We start from the raw sequence: 17,319 nt of genomic DNA on the forward strand, positions 1-17,319 counted from the left end.
TCCTTTTTTTAAAATAAAAAAGGGCATTCTTTGAGTGCATATTGAAATCCTTCGGCTTGATGAAAAATAAATCTCACTTCTGTCCTTTTGCTCTTACTGAATGTTGGACCAGAGTTGGGCAGTCTGGTGTTAAAACATATTTGCTAATTACTACCTCCCCACTTTCTGGCTATAACAAATAAGGTTTGGAATGTGCTAAGTTCCATTCTTCACATTATGTCTTTTATGACCCAGCAAGTTTTGTTTTGAAATAGCATATCCTCCTGCTAGCTTGAATCTAGCTTTTTAAACAGAGGCAAAGTGGGCAGAAAAAGAAAAGGCTAAGCAGTTTCTATGGGAACATTGTATTTAAGCTGAAACTTTAGAGAAAGCCCCTGAAGAGCTGAAGGGGGGGGCGGGTATAATAGCCAGGAGATGAGGACTTTCTCTAAAGTTCCAAACCTGTCTAAATTGGTCTGGAAATATTTGACTAGAAGAAAATGATAGTAGGTTTCCTAGGGCCAGCAGGGAAAACCCCTGTGGGTATTCTCTCTTTCCACTTACTACTGCCCTGTCTCCTTTGGCTTCTGCATCGAAAGTGGAGGAAGGATTCTTGGAGCCCTGGAAAATCTTCCAGCAACAGGTGAGAGAGAAGGGACTGTGCTTCAAGTGGCCACCTGCAGCACTTGCGTCAGGTGTGTCCACGCCCAATGAAACAAACAGCAGCAGCCTGGGCTTGGCCGTCTGCAAGGAGCAGCAAGAGTCCTGGTTTCTCTCTTGTCCATCATTAGGGGAAAAAGAAAAAGAAGGAACAAGGAAGGGGCTCCCTTCTTTTGTTTTGTGAATCAACAGCTACATTCAGTGTAGATACTACGAACTGTGCGTGTAGATCTTTTGGACTTGAGCTGTTAACTGTGTCTAGAAGGAGTTTCTCGATTTTTTCCCCCTGACATTTTGCAAATCTACTCATTCTGAAACTGACTCCTAGTTTACTTTTGCGGTGTTGATCCACCCACTCCACAGCTTCTGATGGTTTCTTCAGAGACAAAGAAAGGCCTGGTGCCTCTTCTTTTTATAGTCATCACTTAACCTGACGATGTTAGCTAACATACATTGAGCACCTACTACAAGCCAAACAGTCCTAAGCACTTTTCATATATGACCCCATTTACTCTTCATACCAACTCTGTGAAGCACTTGCTATCATTTTCCCTATTTTACAGCTTATTGGAGGGGCAATTGACTGCAGGAACTACTGGAGTAGTGATCTGACCTCCCCACCCTACAACCCTGCAATACGGACATGTGCGCCTGCGGGTTCTTCAGTCCACAGGAATATGAAAGACCTCTTGTTCACCATGCTGCTTTCAAAATAGTTTCTAAAATCCCCTTTTTGGAAAAAGTAGAACAGTATACTAAGTTCTAGTTTTGTTTGTTTTTGGTCTTTAAAAAGGAAGGGATGGAAGAATTGCTTCCTCAGGACAAATACTTCTCTCCAACCTAGATCGGGATTTATCTGCTCCCCTGGGACTTAGCTTGCTTTTTTTTTTTTTTTGGTACAGAGGATTGAACCCAGGGGCACTTTACCACTGAGCCACATCCTCAGCCTGCTCCCCTCTGCCCCATTTTTTATATTTTATTGGGTCTCACTGAGTTGCTCAGAGCCTCACCAATTTGCTGAGGCTGGCTTTGAACTTGTGATCCTCCTGCCTCAGTCTCCTGAACCACTGGGGATTCCAGGCATGCACCACCATGCCTAGCTAGTTTGTTTGTTTGTTTTTAATACCTTTATTTTATTCATTTATTTTTATGTGGTGCTGAGGATTGAACCCAGTGCCTCACATGTGCTACTGCTAAGCCACAACCACAGCCCTAGCTTTCCCAATTTTAATTGTCTCTTCATCTGTCTCCCCAGTCCTACTGTGAGCTCTTTGAGCTCAGGAAAGTGTCTTTGAGTCTCCTCATCTCCATACCTAGTACAGTGCCTGGTACTGACTAGGTCCTCAACACATTTTAGGGAATGAAAATTTGAACAAGGCAGCGTCATCATTGACCTCAGTCATATCAAATGGCTTGCTGAGCTCAAGTAACACAGCTGTAAGTGGCAGAGCTGGGATACAAGCACAAATTTGTTTGATTCCAAAAATCTGTGCTCTTTCCACAAAGAAGGCCATCTCTGGACGGCTACCTGCCTTTCATGTTTGCATTCTCTGCTACACTCTGAGTTCCTGGTGGGAGCCCACACCTCACTCATAGCGGTCACTGCTGTCTAGCTGCTATACACTGAGTGTCCCGCTCACCAGGCACGTGCTCAGTACTCCACACACTTGAGCTCATTTAATTTTCATCACAATCCCACGAGACTCAGGCACATTACCTGCACCCTGGCCTGGGTAAAAGGAACCTGAATGTCAATTCCAGGGTCCCCTGTGTGCCCAGGCTGTCAGACCATCTCCACTGCTCCACAGGCCTCTTCCTGTTGCCTCTGGTCTTCTGCTGGGTCCATAGTCTGTGCTGGCACTCCTTTGTCAACCACGTGCTGGCAGCACCACCCCTGGACTTTGCCATGACCTAAGACTGCTCCACCAGGAAACCAACCACAGTAACTCTCATCCGTAACCTGTAACCTCAGCCTCTTCATCCCTATCTCCCTCTCCTACGCCCAAGCGCCAGCACGCCGTTCTTAAGCCTCGTTCCTCACCTGACCTTTCCTCACTTGGGAGCTCAGTTTCTTCCGTCTCCAGGCTCAACCTCCCCTTGACTGTGTTGGCTGCACCACTCACGTCCTGGGAATCCTTGAACCACTGTATGTGTGGCCTCCCACCACTGTAGAGGACCCGAGATGATCAGCTTCTGAGGACGAAAGTTTACTTGGGTTCATGGTTTCAGAGGTTACAGGCTATGGTCACTTGTGCCTATTGCTTTGGGCCTCTGGTGACATAGTATCTCATGGTGGGAGCACATGACAGAGGAAGCCTCTTCACCCCATGGTGGCCAGGAAGCAGAGAGAGAGAGAGAGAGAGAGAGAGAGAGAGGGAGAGTGACTCCAAAGAACAGAGTCTCAGTATTCCCCTCATGCACACCCCCAATGACGTAACTTCCCTTAGGAAGCCCGACTTCCTAAAAGTTTCACAGCCTCCCAGTAGGGCCACAGGCTGGGGACCAGGCCTTAAGCCTGGTGCAGCAGCGCACACCAGTAATTCTAGCAACTCAGGAGGCTGAGGCAGGAGGATCACAAGTTTGATGCCATCCTCAGCAATTTAGCAAGACCCTCAGCAAGTTTGTGAGACCCTGTCTCAAAATAAAAAATAAAAAGGACAGGAGATGTAGATCAGTGGCAAAGCACCCCTGGGTTCAAACCCCAATACTGCAAAAAGGAAAAAAAAGAAAAGATACACAAAGGGCCATCTCTCCTCTTCCACCATGTGACGGGGAGAAGGTGACTTCTGGGAAGCAGGAAGGGGTTTGCCTACTCCTTGATCGCTGACCTCCCTGCTTCCAGAACTTTATCCATCCAGGTATCTTCCCCACATTTCAAACTCAATGTACTCAAAAGATTGCCTCACTGAACTGAGAGTCTAGGCATCAGATGCTGGTCCCAGCCTGCCATCTTTAGCTGAATGACCTTGAGCAAGAGGCTCTACATCTTGGTGGCTCAGGCTGACTCTCATCTGCCTTAGGAAGAACTGAGAAGGCCAATATTGAGAAAGCCTTCCGTGCCTGGAATGGCATGGCTTTCAGCTCCTCCTTGGGAAGGAAGATGCTGGAAGTGACTGGATCAAACATCACCCTGCCACTCGGGCACACAACATGTTGCCGTGTGTCCTTTTTCCCTCAGCCACCCTGCAAGCTGCTTATGGGTTGATTGGCACAGTAGTGAGTACAGATCTAGATACAGGCATGTGTCACCACACTGGGGCAAGTAGCTCTTTTTATTGAAGGATTCCACAACAGACTATCTATATTTACTAATGCAATCAGATCTCAAAGCATACACAAAAAATTAACTTGGCTGGGCATGGCAGTACATGCCTAGACACAGAAGGCTGAAGCAGGAGGATTGCAAGTTGGAGGCCAACCTGGGTAATGCAATGAGACCCTGTTTCAACATAAATGAAGGTCTAGGGATGAATCCCAGTGGTAGAATGCCTGCCTAGCACGTACGAGGTCCTGGGTTCAATCCCCAGTAGGTTAAAAAAAAAAAAAAAAGGCAGTTTGAATTCAATTGTCTTTGCATCTTGGCCATAAATCAGTTATATAGTGAATCTACTTCTGGGTTTACTATTGTTTTCTTAAATACCGCAGCAGTAATGTAATTTCTCCCATATTTTCCTTTTATTTTATTTTAATTCTGTTATTTGCACTTCAACATAATTTTATTTGTCTATTCATTTATTTATTTTTAACTCATTTGAATATAATTTTAGAATCTGATTTCCAATTTTTACCAAAGAGCCTGATGGGATTTTGATTGAGACAGCATCGAGTCAGTAGGTCAGTTTGTGAGGTGTTGGCAGTGTAACCACAATACGTCTTCCAATCCATGAATATTGTTTATTTATTTAGGTATTCTTTAGTTCCTATTAGCAGTTTTATAATTATCAATGTAGATAGAGTTCTTGCATGCATTTATATTATTACTATTGTTTATTATAGAATCATATTGAACTAGGGTGTAGCTCAGTGACAGAGCTCTTGCCTAGCATGAATTAGACCCTGGGCTTGATCCCTAGCACCAATAAATACACAAAAACATATTTTATGTTTTTGAGGCTATTGCAGATGACATTTTATTTATTATTGTAGTATCATTATAATTATTAGCATATATGAATTGTACAAATTAATGGGATTCCCTGCGATATTATCATATATGCATGCCTTGGGCATTGATCATGTCCATCCACTCTTCTTCTACCCTTGACCTCCACAGATATTTTGAAAGTTTTATTTTCCAATTGTTTGTTGGTAGAATGTAGACATACAGTTGATTTTTGTATGTTCACCTCATATCCTATGACCTTTGTTAGACCCATTTGATTTTTGTAGATTCCTCATGACCTCTGTGTTTACAATGATTTCATCTGTGACTAGAATGCCTTCAATTCTTCCTTTGTGATCTGTATGTCTTTATTTTTTCTTGTCTTATTTCAATAGCTAAAAACATGAATAAAATGTTGAATATTTTTTAAAAAATCCCAACTCTAGCACTAAGTTATCAGTCCCCCTTCTCCCAGCTTCCAGGGTTGGACGGGTAGCACCACTGGGGGAAGCCACGCGTCCATGCAGGTCGGTGCACGGACCTCAGCTTGTCTGCTCCTCCCAGGCCTTTACCACCCTCATTGCTGTCTTCAAGCCCAACTCAAATGACCACCCTCTCCCCAGACACCTGCTTCTATATCCCCAGAAGAATTAGGGCTCTCAGCCCAAACTTCCCCCCACTTCCCGGGTCCAAAATGTCATCTTTGACTGTGTCCACCACCAGCTTCCCCCTCCAGGGGCAGAATCAGGGGTGTATCTTCAGCCCAGGGCTGAGGCCCCTCTTCCACACTCCCACCCCACCCATGGCAGGGACACCCAGGGTTCCATTTATTTCCCCTTGTCTGACAGTTGAACCTTTCCTTCCCTGTGAGCCCCTTCCCATCATCTGAGAATCTCTCAGGGAAAATGAAAGCAAACAATCACACTTGAAGAAAGAAAGGAGGCCGTTTCCCTGAACCCCAAGTCCACTTCTGCTTCCTGATCTCCCTGCCTCCTCCACAGCCAGGCCCCACAAATATTAGTTGACAGCGTCTTCCCTCCATCGCCTGTCATTAGTCAACCAGCTATTAATTTAGTCACGCTTTCTCCTTGCCCTCATCCCTCCAATAAAACAGTCCTGGCAAAGTGTACCCTTGAACTTCTCATTACAAATCCAGTAGGGTGGCTCTGAATCCTCTTTTACTTGACTTTGCTGTGATATTTGGTGTTACTGACTATCCCCTTCTTGAGGCTTTGGCACCCTTGGTTGCTGTGACATCATTCTCTGTTGCCCTTGTTTTAATTACCTTATTAGTTTACTCAATAAACTTCTTTACCTACACTTCTTATTAGGCTAGGTGTCTGGGATGCAAAGATAAAAATAATGTTGTTGTCATGGTTCTTAAGGACTAAGGTTTGGGCAGATTTCTAGAAATTTCCTAACTTCTTCAAGTTGTTTTGCTGCCTCTTGGTTTTTCAGTACTGTGTGGGAATCCCCTTCAAAGACTGTGTCCTCAAACAGAAGGAGACACCAGGGAAGGCAGAGACACTGAGGCTCCTTCACTGTATTTTGGAACTCCTGGGTAAGGAAGAGAGAGGAGGTGGAGAGGGCAACTGAGAGATAAACCAGGCAGGAAAGAAACACCCCTCTGTATCAAAGAGCAGCCTCAGGGGCATAAGTTGCAAAAAGCTCTGTGAGTCTCTTGACCTCAAAACCATCTGTAGTGTGCATGCTGGGGAAGCACCTTGCCACCAAGCTACCCCCTCAGCCTGCGCCCTCTTAATCTAAGCCCCCAACGTTTTTGCTTTCAAAGCTTCTGCATGATTCCTCCCCAAAAGCTACTTCCAGGCAGAAGGTATCCCTCCTGGATGGCCTTCATTTTGTTTTTCCTTAAAGGGTAAAGCCACAATTCGGTGGGTTAAGGAGGCTGAGGGGAACAGACTTGGATTTTAAGGGATCAGATGTTCACAAGGATCCTCTCAGGTGCTGGAGGTTAAAGATATTCCCTGAAATAGGCTGGGCAGGGTGGCCCCTGGCCATGCCCTCTTTCCCCAGGATCTCATTTGGAATGGGCTAGGGTTTACCAGCCCCAGAGGTGCACCTTGTAAAAGAGTTTGTTGATGTGTCAGCTTCCCTGTGGTTCTCCGTTTGTGTTTAGTAAACTTTTCTTAAGTTTGTTTTTATTTGACCTATACTAAGGGGAAGCAAAGGAAGGGACTTTTGTCTACACTTGGGACAAAGGTTGAGAAGGGAGGAAGTCTAACCCTTGAGGCCAGTGTGGTGAAGACAGAGGGGTGTGGGGAGAGACCACAGAAGAGTCAGATAGAAGCACTGTGCTCCTGTAATCCCGGCAACTTGGGGGGCTGAGGCAGGAGGATTGCAAGTTGGAGGTGAGCCTCAGCAACTTAGCAAAACCCTCAGCAACTTAGTGACACCCTATCTCAAAATAAAAAGGTCTTGGGGTGTAGCTCAGTGGTAAAGCGCTCCTGGGCTCAATTCCCAGCACCAAAACATAAAACAGTAGGAGAATTCTCGCTGAGCCTGTAGCTCTGGTTTCACTGAAGCAGAAGGTAACCTTCCTTCCCTGTATTCCCCTCTCTTCCCAATTGATGGAGGCCTCTCCTACCCCACACTGTCCCCAACCCCATCCCCCGCTACAAACCTTCCCCACTTTGTCCTTCTTTCCTAGGATGCCTTTCCTCTGCCAACCTTTCTGGCTGCATTTTCTCCTGAAACTCCCGCACACATTCAAGTTTTCCTTCTGGAAGCTCTTCAGTGCTGTACTGGATTGGCGTTCGGTTACAAGCCAATCTCAATAATGTAGGCACGTCTCCTTGTCTCCAGTTAGACTCCATTGCAGGAAGGAGGTCTTCCCTTCTTTGGGATCACTCCAACAGAAGACCATGCAGCCACTTGATAAACACTAAGTGATGGGATTGTGACGTTCAAGTTCAGACAGCACAGAGGAGGGACAGCCAGGAGGGAAGGAGGGACAGCCAGGAGGGGAGGAGGAACAGCCAGGAGGGAAGGAAGGGCTTTAGTTAGTTTACCTGGTATTCTAGAGTGACAAGGAGTGAGATGACTGAAACAAACCTGCACGGTAGGGAGACGAGCTTCAGAATGTCCCCTGGTCCTCTTTACTGAGGAAATTGAAGTCCCTTCTAATCTCTGAAGAGCTAGAACTCCATGGCAGTCAGACTTTCAGAAACCCTCCCCCAACACAGACTTCAGGGTACCCCCCACCAAAGCTTCACTCTCTGGATGGATATCAACTTCCCCCTCCGGTGAAAGTGTCTCTAAAGAACAGCAATAATGACTCTTGGATGGGCCTAGTTCATCTCCATGAATCATTCAGCGACAGAGGTCGGAGGGTATGCTTTTGGTATTATTCAAGGCAGATTGTAAGTTCAGTCCCCATTAGTGAGCACAAAAGGACACCCATAAAATATTCATCGGCTGTGGTACAAATGCATTGACTGCCTTGGGGACCCACCGAGGGATCAGGTTAGTCAGGACGACCTGCGGTTGCAGCCGCACCCTTCGCTCAGAGATTTCCATAGCTCATCCACAAATCTTATTTAGAGTTTACAGGGATTTATGGGAACCACAGAGAAAGGATGAGGTAAGACGGAGGTGAACTTTTTGCCCAGGGCTCCTGCCCTCAGGAACTAACTTTTTCCCTAAGGAAGGCAATTTGGAGAAAGAGGAAAAAACCTCTGAGAAGCACTGGGTAAACCCTGAAGAGGACTCAGAGAAGGAGTGGGTCTGGGCCCCCTACTCTGAATCCCTGCTGTCTTCTCGTTCATTCATGACCAAGTTTTTAAGTCAATCAATGTAACTAATGTTTGGTGGCCTATGTCATCAAGGCAAGGCCCTGCCCCATTAGGAATCACAAAAACGAGCACAGGAGATGACGATTTCCGGAAGGTGAGAAATGTGAGGATAATCATGTTGCTGAAATGGAAGCGAACATGTATACAGTCCCAGCCCTGATACTGGGCCCGTGATTCAGAGCCTGCCTTCCCAGGGACAGTGTCACCCATTGCCGCTGCAGGTGAGTGGGTGTGAGGCTTGAGCCGAGGAGGGAGAAGGAAAGTCCATTCTGAGTCACCCCAGATCCAACTCCAGTAGAGTCCCTTCGGCAGGAGGCACCAGCGTGGGGTGCTGAAATCCTGACACCGAGGGAACCCGGCCCAGGCTGGGGTGGCTGCCTGGGCACGAAGCAGTTAAAGAGAAACCCCAGGCGGCTGTAGCTGGTAATAGCGGCAGCACAGGAAGTGTCACGGGCTCATTTTTCTGTGCTGAGAAGAAGGGAGGCTCTTTCAGCAGGGCCCCAATCTGGAAGCTGCGCTAGCCACTAGAAAGCCAGGAGCAGAGGACCTCCCAGGGCCACACCATGACTCATTCAAGAGCAGCTGAGCCGGCCCGGAAGAGAGGGGCAGCTGCTGCGGCCTCCTGCTCCTGTCCTCAACAGGGACTGATTTGGCCATCGCTCACCAACAGGAACCCCTCACAAACGAAATGTGCATGGAAACTTGAAAAGCTAGGCGAAAGTCCAAGTGAATCTTCAGCTGACAGCAAGCCCAGAAACAAGTCCTCATGGACAGTCCCAGTCCTGAGGAACTTGCTGGAAGCTGCACAGGTAGTGCCAGGACCCAACCTGGGGTGGAGGAATGTCAGTGCCTTACTCTGCACAAACCATCCCTTAAGGACAAACTAGAAGCAGGTCATTGGGAAAACAGGACACTTAGATACATCCACATACCCCACCGAATGTGAAAAGGCAAGCAGGGATGGGGGTGTTTGCAATGCATGACAGATGGTTAAAGTCCTAAAGAACTTGTAGTAAATCAAAAAAGACCAAAAGAGGTCAATAGAAAATTTGGCGAAGGTTACAAACAGGCTCTTTCCAAAGGAAGTGATGTGCAGGCCCAGTGGATATGTGAAAATGACCAGTGTCCCTGGTAATCAAAGAAAGGCACTGGTGGCAGCATTTTTTTTTTCTTTCAAATCAGTATTTAACAAATTGTCTATCAAGTCATTATTTAAATAAATCATTGACATATCATTTTTTCATCTGATATCTTGGCAAACTTTTTTTTTTTTTTTTTGATACTGGGGATTAAACTCAGGGGCACTCGACCACTGAGCCACATCCCCAGCCCTATTTTGTATTTTATTTAGATCCTGAGTTGCTTAGTGCCCTGCTAAGTTGCTGAGGCTGGCTTTGAACTCGTGATCCTCCCGCCTCAGCCTCCCAGCCCCTGGGATTACAGACGTGTGCCACCGCACCCAGCTTGGCAAACTTTTATTTATTTATTTTTTAATTTACTTACTGATGGATCTTTGTTCTGTTTATTTATATGTGGTGCTGAGGATCAAACCCAGTGTCTCACCCTTTACAAGGCAATACTCTACCACTGAGCTACAACCCCAGCCCTGGACAGTTAAATTTTGTAGGCTATATTCTTGCAGATTCCTAAGATACATAAATGTAATACTTATTTTAAAATATTTTTTTTAGTGTCGATGGACCTTTATTTTATTCACTTATTTATACACAGTGCTGAGAATTGAACCCAGTGCCTCACACATGTGAGGCAAGTGCTCTACCACTGAGCCATAACCCCAGCCCCTAAATGTAATACTTTTTCAAAGGAGAACATAAATACGATAAGACCAATAAAATAAACACTAACTATATTTCATTTAAAAAATTAATAATGATGTGTTTCTTTCTATCCCATGATACTATAGGATATTTTTACTCATCCCCTGCACCAACAAGACCACTTTTACCTCTAGGGAGGTGGAGCTGACACCGACGTGTGCATAAGCAGACCTAAATAACCCTGATTTTACATTAGCACCCTTTCCCCCATCCGTTTCCTAGTCCCTTGTATTAGTCAGGGTTCCCCAGAGAATCAGAACCAACAGAATATATAATTATATAATTAGAAGAGGGGGTTTATCAGATTGGCTCACCCTGTCAGAGACTAGAGGGTCCCACGTGACCCTCTGTAGGCTGGTTATCCAGGGAAACCAGTATTGCTCAGGCCAAGAAGCTGGAGCCTCAGAACAAGAGGGACAGCTGATGTGGCCCCAGTCTGAGGCTAAAGGTCTGGAAGCCTTCAGAGCCATTGGTTCAAGTTCAAGTTCCATGGGCAATGACAGCAGCCCCAAATGCCCCTGCTCAGGAAGAGTTGAGCACGTGCATGCGAAACACCCCCTTCGTCAGGCTTTTGTTCCTCTGGGCCTCTCCCCATTAGAAAAGGGTCAGTTTCTCAAGGGGAAATACATGTCCTTTTCTTAGATGAGAAGGACCGCATGTTCCTCCCACACCTGCCGTTTCTCAATTGTCTTCTACTCAAAATAATCGGTATGAAGCAGTATCTTGGGGTGGCGTATTCTGAGCCCTCATTGACTGTGGTGGCTGTGATTTAGCCCATCATTGATACCACTGGTAAGTTCTGATGTTTCAAGGCCCAGAACATTCATTACCAAAATTTCCTCCTTTTTGCTCTCATATGACACTGCAGTTGCCACCTCTGAATTAGGAAGTGAAACTTGACTCAGCGTCATGGAGCAGTCAGGGGAACGAAATGATGATGCTCCTTAATGCTGAACACCCGAGCTAATTCAGTAACTCCTGCTTTTCATGAAGAATTTGGTGTCTTGTAGAGAAACAAGCAAGCCTGATGACTGAGTGACGGTCACGTGGCCACTCTTATCCAGGACCTGTGAGATCCAGTCTCCTTCTGTGCTTTCACATCTCCTTCTCCACCAAGACGAGCCCCAGATTATTTTCTACACCTGTGTGACATGCTCCATTTTGGTTATTTGCCTCCCAAATCAGGTACCTGTAACCTTCCGTCTGTCATTGAGATGACACAGTCACTTAGCCTTCTTTCCAGTGAGAACTGGGTCATGTTGGTGTTGATACTGTGAACTGAACTCTTAAAAACAGGATCATAATATTCTTAGTGTTAAAAATTAAACTAGCGCTATCTCAATACAAACAAAGCCCAACAGTCCACAGGCAAGGTCAAAGTGGACTTACTGCTCACAATGGCCAGGCGTCCAGTTGCCCCAAAGCAGTATCCTGCCCAGGGCAGCAGCAGAGGATGATCTGTTACTGAGAGATGCTGATAAAGGGAACCAACACGGGTGGGCAGGGACCTGGGAGGAGCCAATCCACGCACTCTCCAAGGGACACTACAGGCAGTCTTGCCTCTGGCCTCTGTATTTTGGCCACTATGTGGTTCTGTACTTGTCCCATGGTCTTCTTCCCAGTGTCCTGAGAAGGGTCTCCTGAAATGTGGAACCCTCAGCACCAAAACCATATGGGCACAGTCCCTGTAAGAAGGGTACTTCTAGAAGGTTCTGGTGGAAGTGTGTATTGACTCAGCAGCTTTTCTAGAAAGCATGTGAATTTCCAGTCTTTTTTATACCTTTGATCTGGTAATTCTGCTTCTAGGAAATCTAAAAGAAATAACTAGAGAAATTCATAAACATTTAGATTTATGTGGCCAGTCAATTGGTTTCATTTATAATATGTATTTAAAATTGTAAATCAACTCTTGACAATAGGGAAATAAATCTCTTTCTCTACACACATATATATTTTTTAAACTATGGGATGGAGTCATTAAATGCAGTCCTAAACTCATATTTTTTGAGGAATATTTGAAGGCATGGAATAATACAATATTTGTTTTAATACAATCTTACAGTAACTTTGGAAAACAGTGAATAATATGATCCCATTTTTACCTAAACAATGTGAGTATACACACATACATGTACATGTAGTGAAAGAGAAACTAATAAGTAATTCAGAATGTTACATTTAAGTAGGAGGGTTATGGTTAATTTAGATTTTTTTAATCATACTTTTCACATTTGCTTAACTTCCTGTAATCAATCATCTTTTTTCTGGTGAATTTGACTTTATTTTTTTTTTGTTTTTGGTACAGGGGATTGAACGCAGAATCATTCAACAACTGAGCCACATCCAGTGAGAATCTGACGTCTTTTAGAGAAAGCGTGTTCTAGAAGATTGGGCAAAACCCAGTGAGGCAGGATCTCACCGAGTTGCCCAGGCTGGCCTTGAACTTGTGATCCTCTTGCCTCAGCCTCCTAAGTTGCTGGGATGACAGGCATGCACTGTCATGTCCCACTTTTCTGATGAATTTTAAAAGTAACCAGATAAGACATTTTAGTGCTGTCTGAAGGTTGAGTATTGCCAGCCACTAATAGGAGTTTTGTGGAATTAAGAATAAAGCCCATGACATAGAAAAATGACTTCTGTAGACCAATGTGGGATGCAGATGAAATAAACCATGAGAAATAGGAAACTGGGCAAAGACATTTGTCTACACTTTACATTGAGATGTAGAGAAGGGGCCTTAAAAATTAAAACACTACTCCATATTCTCTACAGTTATAATTTATATAATCATGTTCAAGTTAATAAGAGTACATTGTAGACAATCCTCACTCCCTAGTGTGGGTTCCCTTATTCTTTTTTTTTTTTTAATATTTATTTTTTAGGTGTAGATGGACACAACACAATGCCTTTATTTTTATGTGGTGCTGAGGATCAAACCCGGGTCCCGCCCGTGCTAGGCGAGCGCTCTACTGCTGGGCCACAATCGCAGCCCTGGGTTCCCTTATTCTTGATTGATCTTTTCTGTGCTTGTGTCTTGAGTTAACCCCTCAGATGTCACCCTACACTGTGAACTCTCTGGCCCTCAGCTGACAGGGCAGGAGCCACCCAGGCACCCAAGTGAGCTGAGATGATGCGCCCGCTTCTCCTACACTGGGGGCTTGTAGTTGAGCCCAGCGAGAGCAGGTCACACTGGCAGGGTCCACGGCAGGGCAAAGACGGCAACAGAGAGAGGCAGACTGCGCGCCCTCCCAGGTGAGTAGCACAAATGTTATAGGAAGGGCCTGTATAAATGTTGAGTCCTTGTCACCTGTAACCTTTTTCCCACCCCTTGGCCCAACAGGGTTGACTCGATTCTGAAATCTCATTCATGCTCTGACATTGGACTCCATGTGCCATGGGTGACTGAAAGGTTGGAGGGGGGACAAGAGAAAGAGATGGGGTGGAAATCATGATATTGAAATGGGAAGGACTGGGTTTTGCCCAGTCTAATGGAACACCCTATGCATTTCCCTTAGATTTCTCAGACTGAAGAAACGCTGTTGTGTTGAATGACTGCAAAGACAGTCTCCCTTTCCCTGGGTTAATTTATTCCAGTTCTCCCTCTCCTGTGTAGTCAGTGTTGAGTTCCTCACCTCATTCTTTATTAATAGAGAAAATGGAAACTGGCGACCCATGGTGGCTCCCATGGCTCCGGCTGGGGGACAGGAGGGGGTCAGAAGGCTGGAACCTGTCGCAGTGGCTGTCTGCAGGTAAAACACCGAAAGCCAAAGATGAAGCCAATTACTTCTGGTCTGGGACCAGCAAGGAGCCCAGAGCACAGGACATTCCAGGCACAGCCCAGGGGCAATTCGGTCACAGCAAGTCTGAAACTGGTTCTCCTTCCAGGATGTTATCAGTAGACCATAAACAGATCAGGAATCCAGGAAGTCAGGGGGTGGGTCAAGGTGTGTGTGTGACCTGATTTGAAGACAAGGCTTGTGTGTCTCTGAAGGCAGGTCTTTATAAAACCCCTGGGGCAGGGACTGGGGCCAGTTTGCTCTCACAGGCAAACTGGGAGCAGGAGCTCCTGGCTGGGGAGCGAGCCCCTGAGAATGTGTGGCTTCTGGTGAGGTGGCAGCAAGCTGTCCCAGGTTGAGGGAGCAGGGGTGACAACAGTGCCACTCAACACTGGCTGCAGGTTAGACTCACCCGGGGAGTTTTTAAACAAAGGCTGCTGTTTGGCCGGCCACACCCCAGGCCAATTATATTGGAATTCTGGGGGCTGGGCTGGGCTCAGCTGGTGTGGAAGCTCCCCAGGTGATTTTAATGTGCAGCCAGGCTGAGCCACTGGCTGATAAGTAGGTTCTCAGAACTGCTTCCTAAGAGGTTGGTTCTGATGGACTCATTTTCTCGTGACCAGGTAATAATTACAAAACAAGACTACAAAAACAGTGTTTAAATAAACATTGAAACAATCACAAATGTGCTTTTGAAACAGAGATAAAACAACCCTAAGGAGTTGGGGCTTCGTCTAAATGGAGTTAAGCCCCTGGAGAATTTTGATCAGGGGACTGATAGCCCAAAACTGGGAATGAGAAAGACTGATAGGACACTGACATTTAGAGTGAAGTCAGTTTAGTTCAGTAGACATTTATTAATAGTGGTAACTAGCATCCATCAGGGCAAATAGTAACAGTCTTTTTTTTTTGTTTTGTTTTGTAATAAGGATTTAACCCAGGCTGCTTTACCACTGAGCTATATCCCCAGTCCTTTTTACTTTTATTTTTGAAGTTTCAGAGTTTCACTAACGGGTGATCCTCCTGCCTCAGCCTCTGAGTCACTGAGATTACAGGTGTGGGCCATTACACCCGGCATGTGACAGTCTGATTCAGTCTTGCAAAGAGCCCTGTGAGGACAGCAGTTTGGTTATCTTATTTTGGAGTTGGGAGAGCAGAGTCAGAGGTGAATCCAGGTACTCCAGGACTCCTGTTCCCAAGCACCTTGCGGACAGCCTCTGGCTGGCTGAATGACTGTGGCACTGTATTACCTGTAGGGATACAAAGTTAGTTGACTACAGACTCCTCTCCAAGAGAGAGACAGATGTTCTTAAGAAAGCACCACAATCCTGGGTAATTTCAACACCTTCCTGATGTTTTGGGACGCATGATTCTGCCTGCAGAAGGAAGCTAGAAGAAAGCTAGTAGAGGTGGCCTTGGAGGAAGTGTGCCCAGAGTTTAGATCCTGAAACTTCACCCATAGAGGGCTCTTTTAATAGGGCAGCTGGGGGCTGGGGAGGTAGCTTAGGGGTAGAGCACTTGCCTAGCCTTCCTGAGGCCCCAGTATAATCCCCAGTACCCAGGGAGGCAGCTGGTTATGGTGGCTCATGCCTGTAATCCCAGCTACTTGGGAGGCTGAAGCAGGAGGATCACAAGTTTGAGGCCAGCCTCAGCCACTTAGTAAAACCCTGTTTCAAAAAAAGGTGAGGTGGGAATGCTGGGGATGTAGCTTGGTGGTGGAGTGCTTGTCTAGCATGCACAAGGCCCTGGGTTCAATCCCCAGTACCACAAAAATAAATGAATAAAAGTTTAAAAAAGAAAAGAACTCAAAGCATCTGATACACTTTTATAATGATGCTCTTTTCTTGGCACAGTCTCATTTAATACAGTGACAAACGTCAGCATTGTTTAAACCCTTGGGTCTGCAGAGGAGAAACCAATCCTCGGACAGGCTGGGGTTAGAGTTAAGCCATATGGTAGATTAATTCTTCTGCAAACTTAAAACGGCTCTAAAAAGTAAAGTCTACGGGGCTGGGGTTGTGGCTCAGCGGTAGAGCGCTCCTCTAGCACATGCGAGGCCTTGGGTTTGATCCTCAGCACCACTTAGAAATAAATAAAATAAACGTATTGTGTACAACTACTTCTAAAAAATAAATATTAAAAAAAATAAAGTCTATTAGCTGGGCTCAGTGGCGCACACTTGTATTCCCAGTGGCTTGGGAGGCTAAAGCAGGAGGATGGCAAGTTCAAAGCCAGCCTCAGCAATTTAGCAAGGCCCTAAGTAATTTAGTGAGACCCTGTCACACACACACATAAAGAAAGAGAGAGAGAGAGAGAAAGGAAGGAAAGAAGGAAGGGCTGGGGATGTGGCTCAGTGGTTAATAAGAAATAAAAACCAAGTCTTGTGCGTTCCTCGAGTATCTCTCCAGGCCTCTTTGGTCCATCCTGCCATCCTTAGAAGCTGCCGGCTGAGTCCCACCTGGACTGTCCTCTAGTGTCCCATTTCACCTGAAGGGAACAAAGGACACTGTCCCCAGTACCCAGTTCCTTCACCAACCCTGCTTTCATTGTGAATCTTTCCAAACTGATGTTCTTCCCCCTCCACTTCTTCCTCCTTTAGTCCCTATGTCTTGCCCTCCACCTGAAGTCTTGGTGACTCAGGCTGTGGCCCCCTATTCTCTGCAGGCCAGAGGCACCCTTCCCTGGGGTCTTTGATCCTCCCCTCCTAAAGGTGGGGGGAGTGATGGCTTCCCTCTATATAACTCCTTAATCTTTTCGGTAACTCTTAACTTTTTGGTTCCCCCCAGTCCTTACCCCGGACATAAGAAGCTCCAGAGTCGATGGCTATTTCCTTCTGGAAAGCAAGCTATTTCCAGAAAGTTCCAAACCGAGTGGAGGGCCTGGCTTCAAAATGAAACGCCCCTCACTGGGGCTGGGTAGTGGTCACTCGATGGTGGACACAGGCCATCATCCTGAAGAGGGCTCGGTGGGATTCGGGACCAGCAGGAGAGGCTCGTTCTGAAAAGCCAGGTGGGCTGGACCTTTGCCTGTGTGGGGCCACCCACAAGAGCAGGGAGAACATCAGGGAAAATGTTTATGTAGATCCTTGTTTTCCTTTGTTCTAACAAAATGCCTGAGGCTGGGTGTTTTATAAAGAAGTTTATTTAGCTCAC

This window comes from Marmota flaviventris, chromosome 3 (assembly GCF_047511675.1).
Source record: "Marmota flaviventris isolate mMarFla1 chromosome 3, mMarFla1.hap1, whole genome shotgun sequence".
Taxonomy (NCBI): Eukaryota; Metazoa; Chordata; class Mammalia; order Rodentia; family Sciuridae; genus Marmota; species Marmota flaviventris.